General features: G+C 44.3%; 1 long non-coding RNA gene and 1 pseudogene across 2 annotated transcripts; one reads left to right on the top strand and one right to left on the bottom strand.

Annotated features, from left to right (window-relative positions):
* Window positions 1-2,086: 2,086 nt before the first annotated feature.
* On the bottom strand, window positions 2,087-17,942 carry LOC144108293 (uncharacterized). 2 transcript variants are annotated; one of them, XR_013309473.1, is made up of 5 exons: window positions 17,826-17,942; window positions 15,884-16,130; window positions 4,465-4,600; window positions 4,138-4,300; window positions 2,087-2,249 (listed from the first exon to the last, which is right to left on the bottom strand). It is a non-coding gene; the product is annotated as an uncharacterized LOC144108293 (long non-coding RNA). The 2 variants fall into 2 exon arrangements; XR_013309474.1 differs by having other exon boundaries at window positions 16,024-16,130.
* Window positions 17,943-22,363: 4,421 nt separating this feature from the next.
* On the top strand, window positions 22,364-23,348 carry LOC144129799 (uncharacterized; annotated as a pseudogene).
* The last annotated feature ends 2,864 nt before the right edge of the window (window positions 23,349-26,212 follow it).

Raw genomic sequence — 26,212 nt, 5'->3', positions numbered from 1 at the left:
CTTAATTCATAAGAAGGGAGACGCCAAGGACTTGAAAAATTACAGGCCGATCAGCTTACTATCCGTTGCCTACCAAGTATTTACTAAGGTAATCGCTAATAGAGTCAGGGCAACGTTAGACTTTAATCAACCAAATGATCAGGCAGGCTTTCGTAAAGGATATTCCACAATAGATCATATTCACACTATCAATCAGGTGATAGAGAAATGCGCAGAATATAACCAACCTCTATATATAGCTTTCATTGATTACGAGAAAGCATTCGACTCAGTGGAAACCTCAGCAGTCATACAGGAATTGCGTAATCAGGGGGTAGAAGAGCCTTATGTCAAAATACTGGAAGATATATATAGCAACTGCACAGCTACTATAGTCCTCCATAAAGTCAGCAATAAAATTCCAATAAGGAAGGGCGTCAGGCAAGGAGACACGATATCGCCAATGCTGTTCACCGCATGGTTGCAGGAGGTATTTCGAGGCCTGAATTGGGAACAGTTGGGAATAAGAATAAATGGAGAATACCTAAATAATCTGAGATTTGCTGATGACATTGCCTTGCTGAGTCACTCAGGAAGTGAACTGCAAATCATGATCAACGAGTTAGACAGGCAGAGCAGATCGATGGGTCTAAAAATTAACATGCAGAAAACCAAGGTAATGTTCAACAGTCTAGCAAGGGAACAACAGTTCACAATTGGCAGCGAGAGCCTAGAAATTGTGCCGGAATACGTCTACTTAGGGCAGGTAGTGACAGCTGATCCGGATCATGAGAGGGAGATAACTAGAAGGATAAGAATGGGGTGGAGCGCATATGGCAAATTCTCGCAGATCATGAGTGGCAGTTTACCAATTTCCCTCAAGAGGAAAGTGTACAACAGCATAATCTTACTGGTACTCACCTACGGGGCAGAAACGTGGAGGCTAACGAAAAGAGTTCAGCTTAAGTTAAGGACAACGCAGCGAGCCATGGAAAGAAAAATGATAGGTGTAACGTTAAGAGATCGGAAGCGGGCAGAGTGGGTGAGGGAACAAACACGGGTTAATGACATCCTAGTCGAAATCAAGAGAAAGAAATGGGCTTGGGCAGGGCATGTGATGCGAAGGCAAGACAACCGCTGGTCTTTAAGGGTAACGGAGTGGGTTCCAAGAGAAAGTAAGCGTAGCAGGGGGCGGCAGAAGGTTAGATGGGCGGATGAGATTAAGAAGTTTGCAGGCAAAGGGTGGATGCAGCTGGCAAAGGATAGGGTTAATTGGAGAGACATGGGAGAGGCCTTTGCCCTGCAGTGGGTGTAGTAAGGCTGATGATGATGATGATGATGATGATGACGGCATAAATCTGCTCAGGAATCTGCTTGGTGACAAGCGTGCTCTGGTCAGCAGCAGCTATGGGGTAAGGAATACTACATTTTAACGATGGGAAAGCTTAAAAGTGTAATCAGTTGTCAGAAAAAAAGAAATGTGGAGGGCACTTAAGCTCCGCCTTTAATAGTATGACTCAACAGCGTTAACGAATCTCTTCTGCAGCTCCTATAGCGGGTCCTTGGATTCGTACATACGTTTTGTTACTCTCTCAATGAATAATCTCTTCTGTTGTCAGGGTGGAACCAGCGGAACACAGACGCAGGACAAGAAAAGGAGGTACACACACCACACCTCCTTTTCTTGTCCTGCGTCTGTGTTCCGCTGGTTCCACCCTGACAACATTATGAACCAACTAGCCCAGCAATTTACGCTCCTGAATAATCTCTTCATTTGTGCCTCTATTATGTCACACATACTCATTATCATACAATCATAAATTACCATATTATATTAATGCCCACCCGACATAGATATAAGGCACCACTTGAACAAAGCTGTGCAAATGTTCCTGTAGCCTAGGGGCAGAGTGTCTGACTGGGGATCCCAAGGGACCTGGGATTGAATCCCATCCCCATAACTCGGCCATGTCATGTGGTCTTGTGATGCCATCAAACCCGTTGACCGATCAGTGCCTGCCCATGCCACCTGCCAACTACGAGAGGCATGGCCACGATTTCTTCGCTCACAATGTCGGCAACAACGATGCTAGAATTTTATTTGCAGAACGAGACCCTTAATGTTGTCGTGTTAAAACAGCACATGTAATGCCTCTACAAAATATATTAAATGGCCTGCTGTTCATAGGTCGGTACGCTTGGATGTCTGAAATATTATAAACAAAAACGTAGCATATGGACGGGACGAAGAAGGGCGAAGACAGGACGGTCTGAAAGATAAAAGAAAAGACCACCACATGAAAGCCCTTGACTGTGACATGCCTTTGTTGATATGTCAAGACCGAGCTATTAAAGCATATATAAGGGCACTGGCTGCTCTGAAAGTAAACGTGTGCAGCAGGTAAACATTTTGATTTTATGCCGAGGGAAAATTTTTTCTTTAATTTGAATTTAAAAACCACGATTGACATCATGGAAAATAGTACACAACAAAGCATGGAAGTGGTAGCGCTCATTGTAATCACTTCACACAATGACTAATGTTTTAAAGGGAGACAGGTATAACTGTTCTATTGACAGACGTTATTCAGTAATGAAAGTATCTAATGATTCAAAAGTTGTAGTTGATAGTAGGCCATTTTGTTCAGGAAAAATGCCCTGTGGCAATAGCGTTGCAATTTTTAATCTGCTCTCGTTGAGCTTATCACTTGCTCTTATATTAGGCAAGATATAAGGTAACTGCAATTGTACCCGAGTGATGGGGAAGAGGGGACCGCAGGTGGAAATTTCTAATCTTTGACTTAGAGCGATAAAGTTCAGCACAATGGCTTGAAATAGCAGCAAGCAATCAGATCTAAAATTTCAGTGATATTGTCAATAGTTTTTGCTTTAGCATGGTTTATATGTTGTACACACATTTCTTTTCATGGAAAACTTAGCATGACAGGATGAGCTATGGGTCAGTAGATATTTTGCATATTTGCTAAAAAGCACAGTCTAAATCAAGGCATTCTCTATTTTTTAATTTCACTGCTCTTTTTAAAAAGGACATAGTATGCATCGTCTTGTAATGTTCATGATGCATTGTGGCCTAATTACTGGTTATTAAAGTAAATGCGAGCCTAGAAGGTGAATCTGAGTGTGTCTCGATACAAAGCACATATCGACAAGTGCAGCAAAACAAACGCGATTTAACTCCATGCATCCATTGCTATGCTATGCTTTCCACAAGCAAGGTGATAAGCGTTAAACTAAGTTTCGAGGAAACAAGCCTGAAAGTTCTAAGCTAGCCGTCTGTATTACTCGTCTATAGTACACTCTTCATATATTTATTTGGAACATTTAGATGTAGCTTGTGATTGAAACATTTCAGTACAAAATAGAAGTAATGTTGTAGGTGCCAAAAAGCTTACTTTTCTAAAATCAGATTTTTTTTTTGCGATTTCCGCCATGTGATCCACACATCCCCCCTACCGACATCCCCACTGCTAGGTTATTGTACTCAACTACCCCTGTGCAAAGATCACCTTCGCTGCACCGCTTAAGTCACGATTTATGGAGTTTAATCTCCCGAAGTGACTAAAAAAAAGCCACTGTAGCAGAGGGTTCCAGACAGTTTCGACCAGGTATTGGTAGCGCACAGTATAAAGACGTCTTGCATTTCGCCTTTGTTGAAACAAATCCGCTATGGCTGGGATCAGCCACTAGGCACCCGACTCTTTAATTGAGTGGTATTCAAACTACTGAGCCACCACAGGATGGCTTCGCTTTAGTACTGAAAACTTATACGGGCACCGCAGATTATTTAAGATTTCAAGTTTGCTTTACAGTGATTGACTTAGGATGTTGCAGCAGTAAAATTACAGGCAGCTCTTTTTATACGCCGCAGTTGAAAAAAAAGAAAAAATGCCGTAATAGGACCTTTAGTATTCAACAAAAATGGTAAATGGCAAGAAAGTCAGCAGGGCTTTAAATCTAACCGAAAACCCCTCGTCCCTCTATTCCACAGACTATCCAGTAGAAGCACATTGTGTGCCTCCACCAGTTGCAGGACAAGGAAGGCCTAGGTGCAGCCAACAAACTATCAAGAGCCCAGATCGAGTCCTGTCGACAGGTGAGGTGACCCCTTGTAAAGTCGCCAGCACTAATTCTACATACCTGTTTTTGGTTCCTTTAACAAGTGATGAAAGTTAAACTCGTCGCACAAACATTCAGCAGCTCTGTGAGCAGGGCACTGGAATTCACCTCGAGGATGAAGCTGCCAGACTTTGCTGACTGCAGTGGCACGGCCAAGTTTCTCGCCATGGTTGATCGGTAAGGCCTGCAATGGGCTGCTTTGCATTTGTTTTGTAAAGTACTCTGCACAATGACATACGGTTGAGTTAATGCGTGTGGATTTTTCAGGACATAAGGTATGCGAACACCTATATGACTCATGATGTGTGGAACAAGAAGGCAAATCATTAAGATATTGTTTTTACTCACCTTGAGGCATAATTCTCAATGCTACAAGGGTCATGACTTGGACAGTTCCTGAAATGCTGGAAATGTTTAACTCTCTCTGCTTGTATCCACAGACTGTACTGGTTAAGGAGGTGTCCGAAATGAAAATATTTGGGATCTGAAAATATAAATTCAAGGAAAAGCATGGCAACAGGAAAGTAAGAAAGTAATCATTGACAAAATAGCGACAAAAGTGCAACTGCAAAAAATCCTGAGGCATAATGGCTTCATACTAAGTGGCAACCTTAAGCAGCAGTGTACAGCAACTAACACCAGTTCAAGCGAAACAGGAAGGCTGTTCTTTGCACGAGTCCTTGATTTGTATGCAGGTTACGTCACATAAAGCAGGCATGGCACTATCCCCATGCCAGTACGCTATTACAGCTCTGGTGCTTCGACACAATGAACACCTTGCTCATTGCGCAACTCTTCTATTTAAAGTATTATAGTAAGCACTTGTTGCTTGGCCTACAAATTCTGTGGTGGTCACAGCATGCCGCACTAGCAACTGCATAGCTAGATAACTGTTTCCATCACCTGCGATATCAAAGTGCAATCAATGTTGTTATGAACCTGAACGCTCTGCATGTGCGAAACAAGGCCAAAACAAAATGCTTACACAGTCAAGCAACTGCCAGAGCTTGTTTGGTTAAATGCAGCTGTGCTCGGCCAGCATTGCTTTAGTGACTGCACCAGTAGGCATGTATTACCATTTTTCCCTGGAGGTGATAGCATCGGACTGGGGTGTCACATTACACACTTTGATGGATCACTCAGCTGTGCATCTCGATTGGAGTATTCAGTACATAATGCTTGCCTGAATCTTTTCAGTTCAATCGTGACAAACAATTATTTGATTCATATTTGAGTCTGATCTGTTAAAGCGCAATTAATTTTCACTCATTTTTTTCCCTACACTGTTCATTTTTTTATTTCCTTTGAAACACACACTGTTGGAAAACCCCTGTACATAGCTCTCTTGTTTGAAGTCCCTATGAATGCCTTTACAGTATCTCAATGACCTATTTACAGGCACTTGTATGAGAAACAATTCTGACGCCCTCTGAGCTATTTAATTCAGCTCGGCTTTCGAACCCTTTTTATTGCATCCGTGTACGTGTCTCCGCGGAAGAAGGTAGCATTAGATTTGTTTCTACAGCAACTCTGCGACCACTGCCCAGCACCTAGAATCATCTGCGGTGATTTCAATGCCCATCATGCTGTTTGGGGTGACAGGAACACGGATTCCCGTGGACGCAAACTTGTAGAGGTTATTGACAGTTTGGACCTGTGTATTGCCAATGACGGAAGCCCCACTTTTTTCCGGCCTCCAGCCTCAGCGACAGCTATAGACCTGACACTGCATTCACCTGACGTCCGCGTGAGTTGGTGAACAGCGCCTGACCGCATGGGAAGTGATCACTATCCGATTTTTGTGTTTGCGGCCGACTTTCGTATGCATGGTCCGAAAATTAGCAACGTGGTCAACTGGGATAAGTACAGAAAGCACCTAGAACTTGTTTCTGGTGATGTTGACAAAATGCTTTCTAGTAAGCTAGCAGCAACTACGGCGGTCAAGTTACCTGATCATTTTCCGGCCCCGGATTTAAAACTCAGGAACCTTAGCGCAGCGAGAAGAAGGGCGGAGCGCCAACTCGTGCAGAAGGACGACAGGCAACTGAAAACGACCTTCAATAGGCTGAATTCTGCTATTACACGGCACACGAACAAGCTGTACAGGTCGCAATGGGCCTCATTCTGTGCTAGTTTGACTGTGTTCTCACCGATAACGAGAATATGGCGAGTTATTGGCAGCCTTGCTGGAGAATATCGCCCTTCGAAGCCTTTTGAAGCTCTTGCAATACGCAAGGAAAAACCTATTGCATGCTTGGCAGAGGAATTTGCAGACGCACTCGTACGCGCTGATTCAGGAATAGATATATATACACCACCTGCTTCCTCCAGGTCTATCATGGACGTCCCGTTCACGCTTCGTGAGCTTCAGACTGCGCTCAGTGGCCTGCGGCGCCGGTGTTCACCAGGTCCCGACGGCATCACCAATCAAATGCTGAATAATCTGCCCTTGCAACTCAGAAAGGAGCTCCTCAACTTCATCAATCGAGTTTGGGAGACGCGATGTTCCTCCGTCATGGAAGGTGGCACATGTAGTTCCAGTACTGAAGCCTGGCAAAGACATGACAGACCTTGCCTCGTATCGCCCTGTGTCATTGACCTCCTGTGTAGCTAAGTTGATGGAGAAGCTGGTAAATGAACGCTTATCATGGTGGCTTGAGGACAGCAAGGCACTGCCATCATGTATGGCAGGATTCCGCCGAGGTCTTAGTGCCCAAGATAGCGTCTTAGACTTGATCAGTCACATTGAACACCAGAGAGCTTTCGGCCTTTCCACCTTAGCCATTTTTCTTGATGTTGCGAAAGCTTACGACAGTGTGCTTCAGAGCTCAATTCTAAACAGTTTGCAAGGAATGGGCGTACAGGGCCATATGTTAAGATTCATTTACAAGTTTATAAGTGATCGCGCAGTTTGTGTACGGTTAGGGAGTACGTTAAGCACCGAAAGGGTTCTATCACGAGGTGTGCCTCAAGGCAGTGTTCTTTCCCCCACGCTCTTTAACGCCGTAATGGCTGGCCTACCCGATTCGTTGAAAAAAAGTTGCAGGCAAGTGCGTATGTCACTTTATGCTGACGACATCTGTATTTGGATTACTGGCTACCAACACAAGCGATTAGCCCTGATAGCTCGACAGGCTATACTTTCGGCACGGATGACTCTGTACAGGAAAAGCTTAATGACGTGTTAACTTTATTACAGAACGTTAACTCACGCACTGCTAGAATGGAAACCGAACAGTTACGCTTAATTGCTTCCATATCTGAAATAAAGGAAAATCAGGAATCTATGAAAAAGAATATCTCCGATATCGATGCGAGGCTGTGGGCAGTTGAACTTCAAGCTTCTGCTTCTGACGCAGCTCAACAAGAGCTGCTGACCCTGCGCGAACTGGCTGATAACCTGATTAGCGAGAATGCCAAATTGCGGCTTAGTCAGTCACAGCTTGAAGACAGGCAGCGGAGAGACAATCTATTGTTTTTTGGCTTACGTGACAGTCCAACGGAAACATGGGAAGGAACGGAAGACAAGCTTTTGAGCGTTATCTCTAACTGCTTCAGTCCCAGTCCGGCGCTTATGAAGGATGCGTTTGAACGTACCCATAGGATTGGTACATTTACGGATGATAAATGTCGCCCGGTCATCGTGAAGTTCTCCTCCTTTAAAACAAAGCAACAAATTCTATCCCAGTCAGCGAAACTTAAAGATGAAGGTATCACCGTAAGTGAAGATTACTCGTTGGAAACGCGTCAGGCCAGGAAAAAGCTGCTTCAATTCGCTAAGGGTCAGGACTCATTTTACAAGCTTAGGCACAACAAACTGTACATTAAGAACAAATGCTACAGTTATAACCCTGCTCGCGACTGCGTTTTCATGGAGGCTAATCTTCGGGCATCAGCAACTTCTCTTGATAGTAACTCAAGTCACGGTATCGCTGCTTCATCACATGCTGAGCCGACTGATCGATTGTCTCCTTCGCCAGTCCACAATCAGCAGTCAAATGACGGTACCTCTGGCTCGACCTACGCGCCGTAGGGCTGCGCGAGGGGCAGTGGGCCAGTGTCTGATACTGGCAACTCGCTTTCTTTTCTTTTTTCCAACATACGATGCTTACTACCCAAGCGCGATGAACTTAATCCTATCATTGATTCGTGTGATGCTGATGTCGTCTTACTAACCGAAACATGGCTTTCTTCCAAGATAGCGGACATTGAACTATTTGACTGCAAAAAACGCTATAACGTGTTTAGATCTGACAGAAGTAAGAGATCTGGAGGAGGTGTTTTAATAGCTGTCGCGGATAATTTTGTAGCATCGCCTATTAATATTCCAACTAGCCTGGAACTGGTTTTGGTGGAACTTAGTGTACGTTTTAAGAGAATGATTTTGGGTATATGTTACCGTCCCCCGTCCTCGAGCCATACATTCGTTGATGAATTGCATGATTCCCTTAACATGATCACTGTACAATTTCCGAGTACACCTATTGTCTTAGCTGGTGACTTTAACTACCCTAGTATCGTGTGGACTAGTACATCACTTTATCTCAGCTCTTTTTCTACTGAGTGTAAAAAGTTTTTGTCAACTTGTATGGATTTCAATCTTTCGCAGTTAGTCTCTAAACCTACTCGAACTACTTTATCCTCATCGAATGTTTTAGATCTTGTTCTAACTAACGTGCCTGATCATATCCCTTCGATTTTTTACCTACCTGGTCTCAGTGATCATTCTTTGCTGCATTTTGATGTACAAATTCCTGTATCTATCCGAGTTAGTCAGACTAAACACATTAGAGATTATAAACGGGCTGACTTTAATGCTATTAACTGCGAACTAGCTGGTTTTTTGGATGATTACTTACCAGGCTTTTCACAGCGTTCTCATTACGCTAACTGGGATTTGTTCAAGGATATCGTTGAACATCTCATTAACACTTTTGTACCATTAAGATCTTTGAAGTGCGATCGGGAATCACCTTGGTTTAATAATGTTTTGAAAAGACTCTCCAATAAAAAGAAGCGCTTGTTCCGCTCTGCGAAGTTGTTGAATTCTAAACAACGATGGGAGGCCTACTTTTCCGCAGCTGCAGAGTACAAAGGTGCGCTAAAAAACGCAAAGGACACATTTTTTAACCACACACTGCCTGCTATGCTGGTCAATAATCCAAAACAATTTTGGAATGTAGTTAACAAGAAAGACCCTTCCACAATACTACTTACTTCTTCTGATGGTGTTGCCTTTCCTCCATACGAATGTGCTTCTGTTCTAAACAATATATTTGCTGCGGCATTTTCTACCAACGTTTCTCTTGTTCATCGCGTGTGCCCTGTTTTTGATGCTCTTCCTATGGATCCAGTTATATTCGACGCGTCAGGCATCCAGTGCATTATAGAAAATCTTAAGGTTTCCTCTTCCTGCGGTGTTGACAACATTAATTCGAAGTTTTTAATTAATACAAAGTACTATTGTTCCATAATTCTTACTAAATTGTTTGAGCAGTCTCTTGCAACAGGTTGTATTCCCAATGATTGGAAAATTGGGAAGGTGATTCCACTGCATAAGTCCGGAAGTAAACATTCTCCTGATAACTTTAGACCTATATCACTCACTAGTATTCCGTGCAAGATCATGGAACACGTCATATATTCTCATCTCATCTCTTTTTTAGAATCTAACTCCTTTTTCAGCATTGCCCAGCATGGTTTTCGTAAGTCTTTTTCATGCGAAACTCAGCTTATATGTTTCACACATGACCTTCATTGCATCCTTGACCACGGGTCTCAGGCAGATTGCATATTTTTGGACTTCTCGAAAGCGTTTGACACTGTTTCACATGAGCTTCTCTTTCTTAAATTAAGCAATCTTAACATAGACCCTAATGTCCTTGCATGGCTACAGTGCTTTCTTTCTAACCGTTCACAATTCGTAACAGAGAACAATATAAACTCTCATTCTTTGCCTGTCCGTTCCGGCGTGCCTGAGGGGTCAGTTCTTGGGCCCCTCCTTTTTCTCATCTATATAAATGACTTACCGGCTAACATTTCTTCTTCAATTATTCTTTTTGCCAATGATTGTGTTATTTACCGCGAAATTAAAGATGGTAATGATGTCTCTTGTCTTCAATCCGATATTAACAAGGTTCTTGACTGGTGTTTTACTTGGAACATGCAACTAAACATTAATAAGTGTAAACATGTACGCATTTCTCGTCTCTCTAATGCCCCTTCTTCTTATCACATTAACAACGTGTCCCTCGAAACCGTGTCATGTTATAAATATCTGGGTGTTTACGTTTCTTGTAACCTGTCTTGGAAAACTCACGTTGAATACATAATAAATAACGCTGATCGCATGCTTGGGTACCTTCGCAGAAATTTCTCACGTTCATCTACTTCAATAAAATTATTACTTTATAAAACATTGGTTCGGTCCAAGTTAGAATATGCTGCATCTATCTGGAGCCCTGGCATCGATTCACTCGTTTCAGATTTGGAAGCTGTACAGAACCTCGCATGCCGTTTCATTCTTTCTAATTATCACCGAACAAGCAGTGTAACCGCCATGAAATCAAGTTTGTCCCTACCACTTCTTTCCCACCGCAGATCAATAGCCTCATTGTGTCTCTTTCATAAAATTTACCACAACACCTTTCTCAATCCTAAGTTACTGTCTAGACCATGTTACATATCAGCACGCGTTGATCACCGTCATAAAGTTGGAATCCGATCTTGTCACACCAAATGTTTTCATGACTCATTCATACCCCGAACTTGTGTCAGCTGGAATAACCTTCCCCACGACATCGCAGGTATTTCCGATAACAATGCATTTCGTAAAGTCCTTAATGTTTCTTTCTGAGTATGTGTCGTTTATTACTGTATAAAAATTGCCTTTTTACTGTCTACACACTGTTTTAATATATCCCCACTGCATTCTAATCTTATTGCCTTCCTATGTTTTCACTTTTTATGTATTCCTGGTTTATTTTTGTTTTCCCTCCTTGTTGTTGCTGTTTAGGCTGAATTTTTATGTATTCCCACTCCCCTCTGTAATGCCTTCGGGCCCTGAGGGTACAATAAATAAATAAATAAATAAATAAGGTGTGGGGTTGTCTCTGTCAGTGGACAAATCCGGCTTTATTCTGTTTCCAGGTGTAGGAAGACGTCAAGCGCGGTTGAAGATAAACCTCGGTCACTATTGCATCCGTCAATTCAACCACGCGCGTTTCCTGGGCGTCATTATTGACTCCCGTCTACAGTGGCGAAAAGCTGTAGACGCGATTGTTTCATCTATAACTTCTCGTCTCAATGTGATCTGTAGAATTGCACGTGAGCAATGGGGAAACCATCCTTCTTCAATGATCAAACTTCATGAAGCGCTGGTGGTCAGCCGGATAATGTATCAATTACCTTTAATTTCCCCCTCGGCATCACAACTTGAGCGTCTCGAAGTTGTCCACAGAAAGGGCCTAAGAAGAGCCATTGGAGTTCCCCAGGCGGCTGCGAATAAGGCAGTACTTCATGAGTCCCTATCGAAACCTCTTAGCCTTATCGCTTCTCAGAGACTATTAATGCATCTTCACCGCTTAGGAGAGACGGTAGCTGGGCGATCCCTTCTCCAGCGGCTCTGCAAGAGATATGAGTCGAAGGCATACTTGGCACTTAGTACTCTTAGTTTTTTAGGCATTAATGTCCGAAGGCAAAGGAAACGGTTGAAACCCCCCTGGTGTTTTCCGACCCTCGACTGTAAGGTCACAATTTCCCACGTGAGTGCAAAGCGCAGCTCTCCTTTGGCAGCAACGCGTTCGCTTGTACTGGAATGCTTGGAAACAGAGTATGCCTGCCATCTTCAAATTTTCACGGATGGTTCCGTGGACAAGGTCAAACAAGCTAGCGCAGCGGCTTTTTACATTCCTTCTTTGGACTGTAAGTGGTCCGTACGCTGTACTGCTGTCGTATTCTCCACAACGGCTGAAAGTGTTGCTATTGAGGCGGCTTTACGGAAGTTAGAGTCTTGTCCGGCTCAACCTGTTGTCATCCTAACTGATTCAAAATCTGCCCTTCAGAGGTTAGAGCGCGGATTCCCTACTGACGCCTTGTCTCTAATCTCTCTGCGCTTGGTGCAGAATCTGCACAGCAGAGGCTTTACTCTACATTTCCAGTGGGTGCCCTCTCACATAGGAGTCAACGGTAATGAGGTGGCAGACAGTCTCGCCCATAAAGCTCTCTCAAGGATACCATCAAAAAAAGTACCTCAAGATGAGAAAAGTCTCTGCAGGAAAACGGTGCTCGATCACTTCAGTACCCTGTGGAGTGTGTCCCACAAGAAGCCATGTGTGACCAAGGGACTGAGAAGATCTCAGGCGACCCTTCTACATCGAATTCGCACGGCCTCTGCTCGCACTCCTGCATGGATGCATAAGACCGGCATAGCATCGTCTCCGCTTTGCTCTTTATGTGGTGTGTGCGGGGATATCGAACATTATATTATGTAGTGCCCAGAGTACAACGCGGAAAGGCATGTGGTGTTCACTTCCTTCAAGAAGACAGGAACCCGTCACAGCACAGTGCAGGACATTGTCTACCCGAGTGGAAACGAGACATGCAGAAGGGAGGCTGCACGCCTTCTTTTAACATTTCTGCAGAACACGGATCTTGTTTTTAAATGGTGACAGCAGGAACGGACTATGGCCTACTGTGATTGAATATGTGCGTAGATGGTGTCTTCCGGAGTGGACTACTTTATACTGTGCATGAATGCGTGTATGGAGTGTGGCACTACAATGGCCTATGTTCTACTGTGACTGAATATGTGCATAGATGGTGACTTCTGGAGTGGACTGTGATGTGAACTGTGTGAATTGATTGTGTGCATAGATGGTGACTGCGGGAGAGAATGTGTGCTATTATAAGAGACTGTGCGCTGCGGTGGAGCAATTGCCGGCAGATAAAGCAAGGCTAACCCCACCTGTAGCATTCAACACCTCAACTCAACCTCAACAACCTATTTAAGCCTGTAAATGGTTTATGTGCTATATGCTAATGTATAAAATGCATGCACAGAGTTTACTTTACATTGTGCACTGGTACCATGAGAGGTTATGTGCCTGAAGCCAGACATACATCGGTTATGCTCACTTCAGCAAATCCTCTTCTGGCCCTCCTGTGGCCGAAAGCATGACATGGTGCCTTAGGTGGCACCACCTACGAAATGATCAATCTCTGAGTGAAGCACCTCAGGGGACAACACTCCACAAAACTTGCATCACTGGGACGTGAGAACGCGATTGTTTAAGGTTAATGGCAGTGATGAACTGCGAATATTTAAGCATAACTTGGGCCTCGCCTGCACTTCGTAATACACATTAACCTCTCTGTGAATGTGCTTTGTGCACAAATGCTTGGGGAAACGAGACACTTGAAAATAAAACCGCATATTCGTCATCTTATGCTACAGGTACATGGTAATTCCTTCGGCTCGCATTGATGTGCAAGAACATGCAGTAAGCTAATCACGTAACTACATCTGCTTTTCAGGGCATTCGATCATTTAAATTCTTGCAACCCAACTGCCAAAGGGTTCAAGGCGCCATTGCGGCCATCAACATTGCAGTACCAACGAGAGGTAATGGAGGCTACAGGCAAAGAACTGATGGACCTTCGGCTACCAGATGGGAGTCCAGTAGTTCAAGACGGCAGGCACATGTCTGTGATTGGAGTTGCATTCAAGCTGAAGAGTGTGTCACAGCTGGCAAACGCATTCTTTGATGGTAAACTGTGCAAGTGAGTACACATCTATGCTATAGTCACACGCTGTATATACACACAATAGCTAACTGACACTGTTGACTCTGTTCATGATGCAAAATGCCATGCGCACATGTTGATTTCTTGTAGTGTTTGGTAGATCATTTTTTGTGTGTCAGGTAAATGGCAGCGACTAGATTGTTACCACTGGTCCTATGATATATGATACCCACAATGAAATTATTGCTCATTATAACCTAATACTTGGCAATAGCTTTACTACATAGCTATTTATTACAAAGGTAGAGCTGTTGTACACTTTTCTCTTCAGGCATATTGGTAAACTTCCAGCATAAACTGAGAGAACCAGCCATATTCGCTCCGTTAATATGATCTTTTGCGGGATGTCCTTTACGAAAGCCTGCCTGATCATTTGGTTGATTAAAGTGTAAGGCTGCCCTTACTCTATTAGCGATTAGCTTAGTAAATACCTTATAGGCGACAGACAATAAGCTGATCGGTCGGCAATTTTTCAAGTCCTTGGCGTCTTCTTTCTAATAAATAAGGATAACGTTAGCGTCCTTGCACGGTTCTGGTACGGCCGAGGTTATGCATTGTATATACAGGGTGGCTAGTTTTTCTAGCACAAGCTCCTCTCCGTACTTCAACAGATCTGCTACCTGATCCTCACCAGCTGCTTTTCCCCTTTGCATTGCTCCTAAGGCTTTCTTTACTTCCTCTTTCAATACCAGCGGAATGACACATTTCTGTGCACTACTGTCTCCATCATTAATGCTTTGATTACATTGTCTACTGTATAAATTTTTGTAGAACTCTTCAGCTACTTCAACTATCTTATCCATATCGATGATGACATTGCCCTCCTTGTCTCTTAACGCATACCTCTGGTTTTTACCTATGCCTAGTTTCCTCTTCACCGCTTTTAGGCTACCTCCGTTCTTTAGAGCATGCTCCATTCTCTCCATATTAAACTTCCTTATGTCGACTACCTCGCGCTTATTTATTAACTTTGATAGCTCTGCTAGTTCTATTCTGTCTCCAGGGCTGGATGCCCTCATGCTTTGGCGTTTCTTAATCATATCTTTCGTCTCCTGACATAGCTTGCCAATATGCTGTCGAACCATCCTACCACCTACTTCTTGGGCACACTCATTAATGATAGCAGTGAGATTATCACTCATTGTTTGAACATTAATATCGTCTTTCTCAGTTAAAGCCGAATATCTGTTCGGCAGCCCAATCCTGAATTCCTCTACTTTCCCTCTTACCGCTATCTCACACCACACTCCACAAACTCACACTACAAGCCAAAGCGGGCTTACATTATGATCTTCTGAGCTGTCCAGGCAGCAGCACTCTATGGTTGATCACTGTCGCCCACTCGAAGTACAGGCGTGTGAAAGCTGTTTCAAATGGCACACAGCTTCAAAACAGTGTGAAAAAAATGAGCACAGTAGCAGACAGTTATCGTAGCCTGGCAACTCCTCAAGGAGTGTGCCGCGCAAGACAATGTGTGCACATGTGAAGTGCAGTTAGTGTGCGCCAATTTTTTCCCTATTATCGGCGCCCAAGTTGGGGGAGCAGCCCTCAGCCAGGTGTTTTCGATGTCAATCACGACTTGTCCCCAACATGCACAGAAATACAGACAGAACAGAAAAGAACGGCACAGAAATCAAGTAACCTCAAGCACTCTTTGCTACCCTACACACGAAGGCTGAGAATTAAAGGACAGAAAGGGATAAACCAAAGGAAGGATATTCATGTATTAAGAAAAGGAGCGCCAACCAAAGGTTGCTTTTAATACGAAGACGTTTCGGCCTTAATTACTCAAGGCTTCCGTATAGAAGCCGAAACATCTTCGTATTAACAGCAACCTTTGGTCGGCGCTCCTTTTTTGAATACATGAATCTTCTACCTGATGAGACGAGTTTTCGTCAAAGGTGAGATTTCAAAGAAAGGATATGGGCTCGTAAATAAATAAAAAAAACATTGCATTGCTCACATACTACCCACGACGCTGCTTGCAGGTACATTTGCACAAGAAGGCTCACTCAGGAGCCCCTGGAAATGCACTTCAGCTGCATCAGACAGCGCGGCGGCTGGAGCAACAATCCATCACCTGCCCAGTTCCGACATGCGTACCAGAGCACAATTGTTCATGCAACTGTGGTTGCCTCACAGAACTGCAATGTCTCGACAGATATGGAAGGCATTTGCTTCTCCAGGAGCCAAGGACAACCAATCAGGCCCTGCGTGGAAGATAGCACCTATGAATTACAACTGACAACAGCTGCACTGCCATAGTTACTCCTTGAGCATGACTACTTTGCTTTTAAATTCACTTAAAGCAAAGTCGTTGAACACATAGGCAGCTACATAGTCAGGGCCATCAGCAGCACACTCAACTGCACTGACTGCGCTGGACTGCTCGTAGTCTCTTGACCTTGCTTAAGAACGAGGGTGGCCTCATTGAGCCATCTCGCTTTGTGCACGCTGCAATGCATGATGCTGAAAGAATGCTGCAAATAACACCAAATGTCAAAACACACAGTGTGAAGGAACTCACACTGAAAGCTTTCAGAGAATTTGTTCAGCATCACAAGCCTATACTGCAAGAATGTGCACATTACGCTGAGGATCCACACCATGTAATCACCCTGACAAGAGTGCTGCAGAAGTACATTGAATTACGACTCAGAGATAGCCCGCTGTGTCACCGAGACAAACCGTGGCACCTACCTCAGGCATCTGTGCACAAAGCGCATGCTTTTTGCACACCAGTGAAGACAGTCAGCACATGCCCTTTCTGCATCACGGACATTTGTTTGTAGCTACAATCATTTAGGTCCAGCAGGTTACTACAGAGTGTGCAGCATTCATAATTCATTCCTCTTTAAAGGCCCTTAAGCTAAGACATCACACTTGGGCACATTTTGTTTGCTTGTTAAAATATATTACAAAAATGACAACTGTCATTACTGCGAAGTCACTTGTATGGATGTAAAAACTGACAACTGGCACTTATGCCAAGCCACTTGTATGGATGTAACAACTGACAACTGGCATTTATGCCAAGCCACTTGTATAGATGTAACAACTGACAACTGGCATTTATGCCACGCCACTTGTATGAACTCTGAGTGCATGCTGTGAAGTGGTCACTGCTTGTGCGATTGTTTACGCGTTGTTCACTGACGACACTGCTAAGTTAGAAGAGTGAGTGTGTGAAGTGTTCCTGCTACGTGACCGTGTGCCGTGTTATAACGTTTTTTGCCTTGACACTTGCCTAGACTGACAAAATAGCCACTCTGGTCGCAGCAAAAACTTTTTGGGGAGAAGGGCAGGAGAAGTCGAGCCCTGGGGTCGTCGTTGTACCCTCCCGCTCTCGCCTCCTCGTGGTTCCCCCGGAAAACGCTGGGGTGCTGGCAAAAGCCTTACTTTCATCACCCTTTGCCTCAGTAGGCTGAAGAGAGCGGAAATCAGTGCTTGACCAAGCATGCTGACTGAGGTCGTATAGCCCACAAGCTGCCTGAATTCAAGCATGAAGCAATCAACTGCAGATTGAACTACATAGGAATAAACGTAGCAGTGCGTACGACATGCAAGATATTACAAAAAAATATTTTAAAGGGTTAAAAATGCCCCCGGACTGCAACAACTACTACTGTGATTTATAACTTCAGGAAACGCAGAAAAAGAAAACGGTAGACCCCACTGGCTGCTACGGGATAACGCTTTCAAGCACCTCCTGATTTCTAGCTCTTATAAGCCCATCTGGTCAAGAGAGATACATGAACTGTAACAGAGATTATCAAAAATATGCATGTTTCTTCATGCGCCATCACCGTCGACAGTGTCTACTGACTCACGCAACCTTTTGTGACTCGGGCTGAAATAAAGCATGCGAATAACAGTTCAGAAATCAACCGTGGACTTGCGCTTACCATCCGCCTGTCGCTCTTAACCACAGTTCAGATATTTTCAACATGATCCTGAAGCGCAGCTAATACATCCGATCTTCTCTAAAGCAGCATGCGTGCGCGCCGTGCGCAGCGTCGTCTGCTAGCTCCACAGCTCTCCGCTGTGGCGGCTAGCAGATAACAAAATGGAGGGAGGCGCATTCGCGACAGCTTGGGTGGTGAACAGCTAGCGCGCAGAAACGGCGTTCGCGTTCGTATCTGTGCTGTTTTCCTAACCGTATCTTATTTCGAGTGGAATCTCCGAGCCGCATCTTGTTTACTCGTTTCAACTAACGCTTCTTATTTCAGCACCTCCGCGCGGCGTCTTGTGCGAAGCGTCGTTACCTCTCTTGATTACTTGATAAGATTGTTTGGTTTCCGGTCGTATTTTATTTTACTACGTGCACGTCGGCATATCTCAAACGTATACTGCATACATGCATGAGAGCTCTTGTATGGTGGCATGCAGCTGGTATCCCACGGAACAGTGTTATCTTTCAGACGACTAGAAGTAATCTTGGTAAGATGTCCAACCCGTCTTGAAGACGTCCTAAGTGAATCTGCGAACAGTTTATAAACGTTTGGAGATTGTCTTGGCAAGATATCTAACAAATGCCTTGCAAAATATTTCCAGATACCTTTCAGACGTTCTGTAAATGTCCTCTAGCTCAGCTGATGCTCAACCTATTTGAGCAACAAGATGTCTTTAGAGGACATTTCGTAGCTCACCCAAGATAACTTCTAGACACCCACAAAAGTTCGTCAGACATATAATCATCTAGATAACCCGTCTTATAGACATGTCAGCTGGCCTCTCAGCCAGTTAAAGGTTTGTAAAATGTCTTGATACATTGTCGTCTGCTTGCAAAAATTTTTTAGACACCTTGATACATCTTGTACCTATCTTCAACCTCAGCTAGGGCTCCAAGATATGTAGTCTCAACTGGCTAAGATTTTTTATGTACTGCTTAATAAAGGCCACCACAGTTATCCGTACAAACACACGAAACATCAAAAGAATACAAACCCTGCAGCACTCACCTTATACTACTAGGAAACCTTAGCTGGTCATCCTTATATGCCCCACTCCAATGACCTCTGCGATGGGCATGGGGAGGACTTCCGATCTACAAAGTTACTGAAGGTATTTTTGTGTTTGTTAATTTATTCTTGTTGCATTAGAATTAGTCTGGGTTAAATGTGATGCTCTGTTAGTTGCAAGTCTTGATTCATACCACAGAAGAAAAATAAACTCAGAAATGAAAGCTAATTTATGGACACGCACACGCATTCTTCATAAAAAGGTAAACTGGAAACGTCTTGTAGACGTCTGTGGAAGATGTCTCAACTTTTACTGAAACATCACTATTAGATTTTGGAATCTTTAAGACGTACCGTGCTTAGTGAGCGGCCAAGCAGTATACTTGCGGGGACAGCTCAAAATGAGTTATTAATATTTCTGATTGTCATACATGTGTCCTGCTGTAGCTATAGGCTGTCACTCAAGCCAGTGTACACCTCTAGAATTTGTCTTTGAGAGATCTACAAGAAGTCTTGCAAAATGTCTTGTAGCTCAAAAAAAGTGGGAGCATTAGCTGAGCTAGAAGGTGTCTACAGAGTGTTTCAAAATGCATAGAATCGCCTTGCAATCATCTGCAAGATGTCTTCGTCAAGACGTCAAAGAAATACCCAATACCTGTCTCAGAGGTCAGTTGAGATGCCTTATTAAGATTGTTTGTTCATCTTGGAAAAATGCATTATATCCGTTAAGTAGATGGATTGGGGCTCAGTGGGCTGGGAGTTGTCACGCATGTGCCACAGCAATCGGAATAGCATGTCCGGGGCAATAAAATATTCCTGCCATATGCAGTCATGCATGCGTGTACGTGTTGGCAAGATGTGAATTAAACTCTTTTCTATTGTCATGTTTCTGATGGCCACGTGTCTTTCTAGGTGTTTCCTATTTATACATAAATATTGCACTGAAGCTATATATAAGTCAGGCTGTAAAACGTCTTGTGAGGAAGCCTCCAGGCTTCTGAAGCAGGATGCCTTGAAGGCAACTTGCTTAAGCGGATTAGTAAGCGTCTTCCGTAGCTGCTGAAAGCGTAAAAATATTTCCTAAGACAGCTTCTGGACATCTTGGCTAAATATCTTCTAGACAAGTATCAAACAGCATCTTGTAGATATCCTTTGTAGTCCAAGATGTCTATGACCATTACAGACATTTCAGGACATCTATAAGATATTCTGTGCTCAGTGGGAGACATGGCGAGCGACGTGTGAATATTTAAAAAACTGCGCTTGAAGGCACAGACACGTGCGCACTTACAAGGAAAAATGGCATGCGTCGGTGCGATGAAGGAGGCGGAATTTGTTTCTTACTGCAGCGCCAAGAATTTTCGGGAAAGAGGTTTCTTGTTGTACATCTTCGCAACTGCATGCATTCTTGTCTGTTATGTCAAGTGCATGGTTTGGTAGCAATGGTTTGATGAACTTCTTGCATATATATTCTGCTATCCTTGTTCTCACAGGTCAAAACAGTAAAACCCGTGATTTTATTCACAATGTAGAGCAAGCATGTGTCCAGTGGCCTTTGAAGATGCGTTCTGTCTTTGAGCATGATATCAACGAACTTCTTGAGGCCCTGTAACACTCTTAGGTGCGCTGACGTCGATTAAAAGTGTCCAGCCCTGTCTGGGTGGGTAGCCAAACTGTATACAGTAGCATTTAGCATTTCCTTGGCTGGAAATGCAAGCTGCAAACTACAAAATAATTTGATGTTGTGTTTGGCTGCCAGTTTTTTCTTCGAATTACCTTGAGCTATCTTCCCCGGAGTTCTAGGTCGGCAGGAATTTCTTGGAACGAAACGCCGGGCCGAACAGCAACGCATTTTCGCTCGCTACTGGCTCCAGAAACCAGTCATCGACGCTTCACTTGTCAAACAGTAGCACTAAACACACCACACAAACAATATAAGAAACAGTGCACCACAAGGCATACTTTTTGCTGCAACGGCAGTCACAAGAAAATTCTGTGCTGCCTGCGTGTCGTCTGCTAGAGGGTCATCTGACAGTGGCGTTATACGGCGGACGTGCGCTCTACGGCGGGCAGTAAAACCCCTGACGCTTCAGGCATGTTCTTCAGGAGGCAATGGTTATTGCTAGAGTCACTAATTTGTGATTTGTGGATCGCGGTTGTGCGGGCGTTTTGCATCACTTGCTTGTTTGATCGGCCTCTGGATGATCTGGACGTGTGGGGTGGGCACATTCATTGTGAAAGGACGCTTGTGTCCTTGCGTGGTTTGTGTGCTCGCACTTGTGTAGTGCCTGTGCCTCGTCGAAATTAATTGAGCATATGAAAATACACTTTCATTTCGCGTAATTTATGGGTTGGTCGAGTGGGCATATGTGCGCTCATCCACTCATCCTGATTTGCGCAGGCAAGTTAATAATGTGAATTCATTACAACGTGTTGCAGTGGTCAGAAATACGATCAGGCACGGTGGTTCTGCAGTCCCCGAGGCATTTGTGAGTCGAAGCGAGCAGCGGTCCCATTCGTACAGGGTCGTCCACCGTGACCACGCGAGTGCATGACTGGACTCTCTGGAGGCCCACTGCGTCCGACACGGCCACTCATCGCAGCTGAGTGGCGCAGGAGATGGTGGACCTGGGCGTGGTGCATCGCGTCATCTGCCACTTGGCTTCGATGCGCGGCCATGTAGGACGCAGTGGCCCCCCAGAGAGCGCAACCATGCGGTCGTGTTAAGACAAGAGAAGAAGGTTGCTTGTGGCACGTCGACAGGACCAGATGGTATTCCGATTATATTAATAAAGAAGCTTGGACCAAAATCCAAGCAAACATTAATAGAGGTAGTGAACAAAATGGTAGTGGATGGCAAAGCTTCCAATGAATGGCGATTAAGTAGAATGAACATGAGATATAAGGGAAAGGGGGACAAAGCTGACATAAGCAAATACCGTGCCATAACAGGGACAACTGTGGTTTTACATGGTGGTGATGCAGATTATAAAGGACAGACTTCAGGTTTGGATGGAGAACGAGGGGGTGCTAGGGGAGCTACAATATGTGTTCCGGAAACAGAGGAGGTTGGAGGACAATCTGTTTTCATTGACACAGTGTATAGAGATTGCTGAAAAGGAACACAGGCCCCTATGGCTAGCATTTCTGGATATCAGGGGAGCCTGCGGCAACGTTATTCAAGATGATTTGTGAGACATACTGGGCATATTGGATGAGGAAGATGGAGTAATTAATTTTTTAAAAGGTATACGTTGTACCTGCAAGGGTTGGAGACCAAGCTAGAGAGGAGCGGACTAGGCTTCAACCTTTCTTTTTTCAAGCAAGGAGAATTGATTAAACAGTCATTACCAGGACTAATATACGCCGATGATATAGTGCTAATGGCTGACAGCAAGGAAGATTTACAGAAGTTGATAGACATATGTGGAACAGAAGGAGAAAGATTAGGTTTCAAGTTTAGTGAGGAAAAATCTGCAGTCATGATATTTAATGATGAGGGCGGCGAGCATAGAATACAGGAGTTCACACTAGAAATAGTGGATGAGTACAAGTATCTTGGGGTGTGGATAAATAACAGTGCTGAGTATCTGACAGAGCATGAAAAATATGTAATGAATAACACTAGTAGGAATGCAGCTGTCATGAAAAATAGGGCTCTGTGGAATTACAATAGGTATGAAGTGGTAAGAGGGATCTAGAAGGGGGTGATGGTTCCTGGCCTGGCTTTCGGCAATGCAGTCCTATGCATGAGACCAGATGTTCAAGCAAGGTTCGAAATCAAACAATGCGTCATAGGGAGGCTATCCTCAGGAGCATTGGCAATACACCAGATCAGGGAATACAGGGTTATATGGGATGGGCATCGTTCAAGAGCAGAGAAGCTAGTAGTAAGATAGCATCTGAGGAGTGATTGAGAAAAATGGGGGAAAAGCGGTCGGCTAGGAAAGTTTTCAAATACCTGTATATAAATAATGTTGACACGAAATGGAGAAAGCGAACTAGAAAGTTGACAAGCACATATCTGGACAACAGTCGGGGAGCAAATCAGCAATTATCGGTTAGGAAAAAGGTTAAAGAATAGAGAGAGCTCTGTGGAAAACAGGGATGCTGATGAAATCGCCACTGGGAACATACAGGATTTTTGAGCAGCCAATTGCCAAAAAAAATATCTATGATAATTGTAGGGGAAGTTCTTTGTTGTTTGAGGTCAGGACGGGAGTTTTGTGGACAGACAGAGTCAGGTATCACGAGATAGAAATGTTTTGCATTGTGTGCGGAGAGAAGGAAACGTCTGAACACCTGATACTTCTCTGTAAAGGGCTGCACCCTACAGTGGAAAGCAGCGGGGCTGATTTATCCAAGGCATTGGGGTTTAAGGACAATGAAGGGAAAGTAGATTTTAAGCGCGCAGAAGTAACCAAGCGAAGGTTATCTGATTGGTGGCTAAAATAAAGAGAAGAGTAAAATTTCATGCCATGGCTAGGTGGCTTGAGCCACCGCCCGATTTAAAGGGTTCAGCCGTATCATCCATCCATCCATTCATCCTGAAATGTTGGAGGCGAAAGCAATACTGCGGCATTGTTTGCACTTGCGCAGTATCTCCATGCTAGCGGGTTCTTTTCACTGAAAAGCGCAGTTTCCTTTTTTCTTAAGAAGTAAACTTTGAAGTGTGGCAGTTCTAGTTGATCAAAAAGACATCTTTTTTCTGTGTGGAAGTTAGAGCAAGGTGTCTTATAAGAAGAAAAAGCTTTGTATAGAAGCTTTACTGTTTTTTATCCTCCCAGAGTTGCTGATCATAACTTACCACTCTAGGTGTAATTTTCCCTTTAGCAACAAAACTGAAAACAATGACAATGACGAATCTTTTTTATGGTGCAATGCTCAAAGAGGCAGCCAGAAGAAATACATGTATGTCAGGTCAGGATTGATTTCCGCAACCTTCGTTTTTTAAACTTGCATGGATCAAGGTTTTTGTATTTCTTCAGTCCTCAAATACGAGGTAGCACATTTTACTTATAGCTTTAAGATCGTGCCGTGACCAACGTTGTTTGTAAAGCACGTCAGATGAGAGCAGTTGCATGAACGCGTCCTTGAAGCAAGTTGTTCTTAAGCGGTGAGGACCCTCAGCAAAGTAAAGCTGGACCCTCGTGGTAGTACGCGGGACGCGTTTATACTCTGACGTAGCGCGCGCGTGCGCCCCGGCGACGTCCCGTTGACCACAGCGAGACCCTCTGCACTCCAACGGCGCTTGACCACCGACGCGTTCGGCGGGTTTGGCGCACCTCGACCACACCAGCGGCGACCTGGAGTGTGTTTCGATTTCGCTCCGAGCGCTTCAGCCTCCGCCGGCCCGGCCAGACCGGTTCCGCCTCTCGTCGGGGCGGCGTTTTCCCGCTTTCCAAAACTGATGGGAACCGCCTGGAGTTCAGGTTTGCACAGATTACGTGGTACTAACCGCGCGGTACTAACCTTGGGGCAGAAACTTGGAGGCCGATGAAAGGGGTTCAACTTAAATCGAGGGTGACGCAGCGAGCTATCGAAAGGAATGTGTAAAGTTGGACATTGAGAGATAAGAAGAAAGTGTGTCGGGGAACAATGCGAGTTAATGTCATCCTAGTGGAAATGAAGAAGAAACGGGCATGGGCTGGGAATATAATAACAAAGGAAGATAACCGATGGTTATTAAGGGTAACGGAATGGATTCTAAGAGGAGGCAAGTGTAGCAGGAGGTGACAGAGAGTAAGGTGGGCAGATGAGATTAGGAAGTTTGCAGAGATAACGTGACTGCGACTAGTGCAGGACTGGGTTATCAGGGGAAATTAGGGAGAGGCCTTTGTCATGCAGTGGGTATAGTCAGGCTGCTGATGATGATGTGCCTGGAAGGTCCTGGGCGGAGGTTTCATACAAAAACTGCCTCATGTCGTCATGAAGGAGGAGCCAGACATGTCACATGTCATCGCTTGTTTCTGCATGACAAATGAAACGAGATCCAGGTGCAGCACGATGAATGCTACCTTCAATTTCCAGTCCACCAGCAGCTGTGCGCATAAAGACCCTGTTGCGTCAAAGACTTGCCACATATTTCACAGGTATCTGATTGACATAGTTGATTTTTATCAGTGACTTTCCTGAGTGTGGACTGAGGTGTTTGGACCAAATCTGCAGCAACACCATTATGCAGGAAGACATGATGTAGTGGTCCATTGTGGCGCATTAATATCTTGAAACCAGCAGTAAATGCTGGACCGCAGTGAGAGGCAATGAATTCAGGCAAGCCAAGACTAGAGAACATGAAATAAACTTCAAATTATGGCTTCTTATGGGCAAATGTGCGCTTGAAAATATTTAAACCTTTTTGCAAAACCAATCACTATGACAATGTGATATCAACCTGTAAGGAGTGCTGCAAATTCTACAAGAAGGCACAAGTGCAGCTACTAAGGAAATGGCTAAGGGAACGTCGGTCTGTGATGGTCCTGACATACTAGCCAGTGATAGACTGTGACAGTGGTATGTTCATCGACAGACGAGCACTCGATATGACTTTAGCTGTAAGATTAATTTTAATGACACTACATTGTTTTTTGTGACTCAACTGCAAGATGGCATGCTGTACAAATGGAGCAATTTTGACTAGCACACAGTAATACGCAGTTCTCATGAACACAGCTACGTTTACCTTGCATACTGCTTCAAAGCTGTATCAAATCAGTCACTGCATAGGCAAAAATCATCCAAAACCTTCAATAGGGTTTGCATATTTACAGTTCTCTCAACCAGAGCACAGGCAGGCAACACTCTTGGGTAGGACTCCTCTAGCATGAACCCTTCTGCAGGACAGACTCCAGAGTTGGAGACGACGTCACCAGTAAATGACTGAGTACATCAGCATTCACAATGCAAGCAGCAGGCCTCTACTTCAGAATGTCTGTGTATGTTCACAGCACCCACATGGCCAATACAGTAGAACATGTTTTCCGGGCCAGTTTGTCGTTCTGCAATGTTTCGATAGGCACCAAGATGCTAGGCAACATTCTCCATGGTACCTGATGCAAACAGTGTCAGTCAATCAAGACTGGCCTGGACAAAAGGCACGTGTGCCATACACTGGGAAATGGCTAAGCAGCAAGTTTACTTCATAGCACGAGGCACATTCACTGTGCTAAGGTGATTTGGTGGACTAGAAGTGCAGCAGAGGTACATGGCTATGTCTGCTATTGCCCTCAGTTAAAAGAAAACTTCAGAACTGATCACCTTGAGCAAACGAGACTGAAAGGGGCATTCACATGGCTATTACTATGACTGCTCGTACGAGTAGGATGGCCTGC

This window comes from Amblyomma americanum, chromosome 1 (genome assembly GCF_052857255.1).
Source record: "Amblyomma americanum isolate KBUSLIRL-KWMA chromosome 1, ASM5285725v1, whole genome shotgun sequence".
In the NCBI taxonomy this organism is placed as follows: Eukaryota; Metazoa; Arthropoda; class Arachnida; order Ixodida; family Ixodidae; genus Amblyomma; species Amblyomma americanum.
The sequence above is the reverse complement of the archived record's forward strand: the minus strand, read 5'-3'. Positions and strand labels throughout refer to the sequence as shown.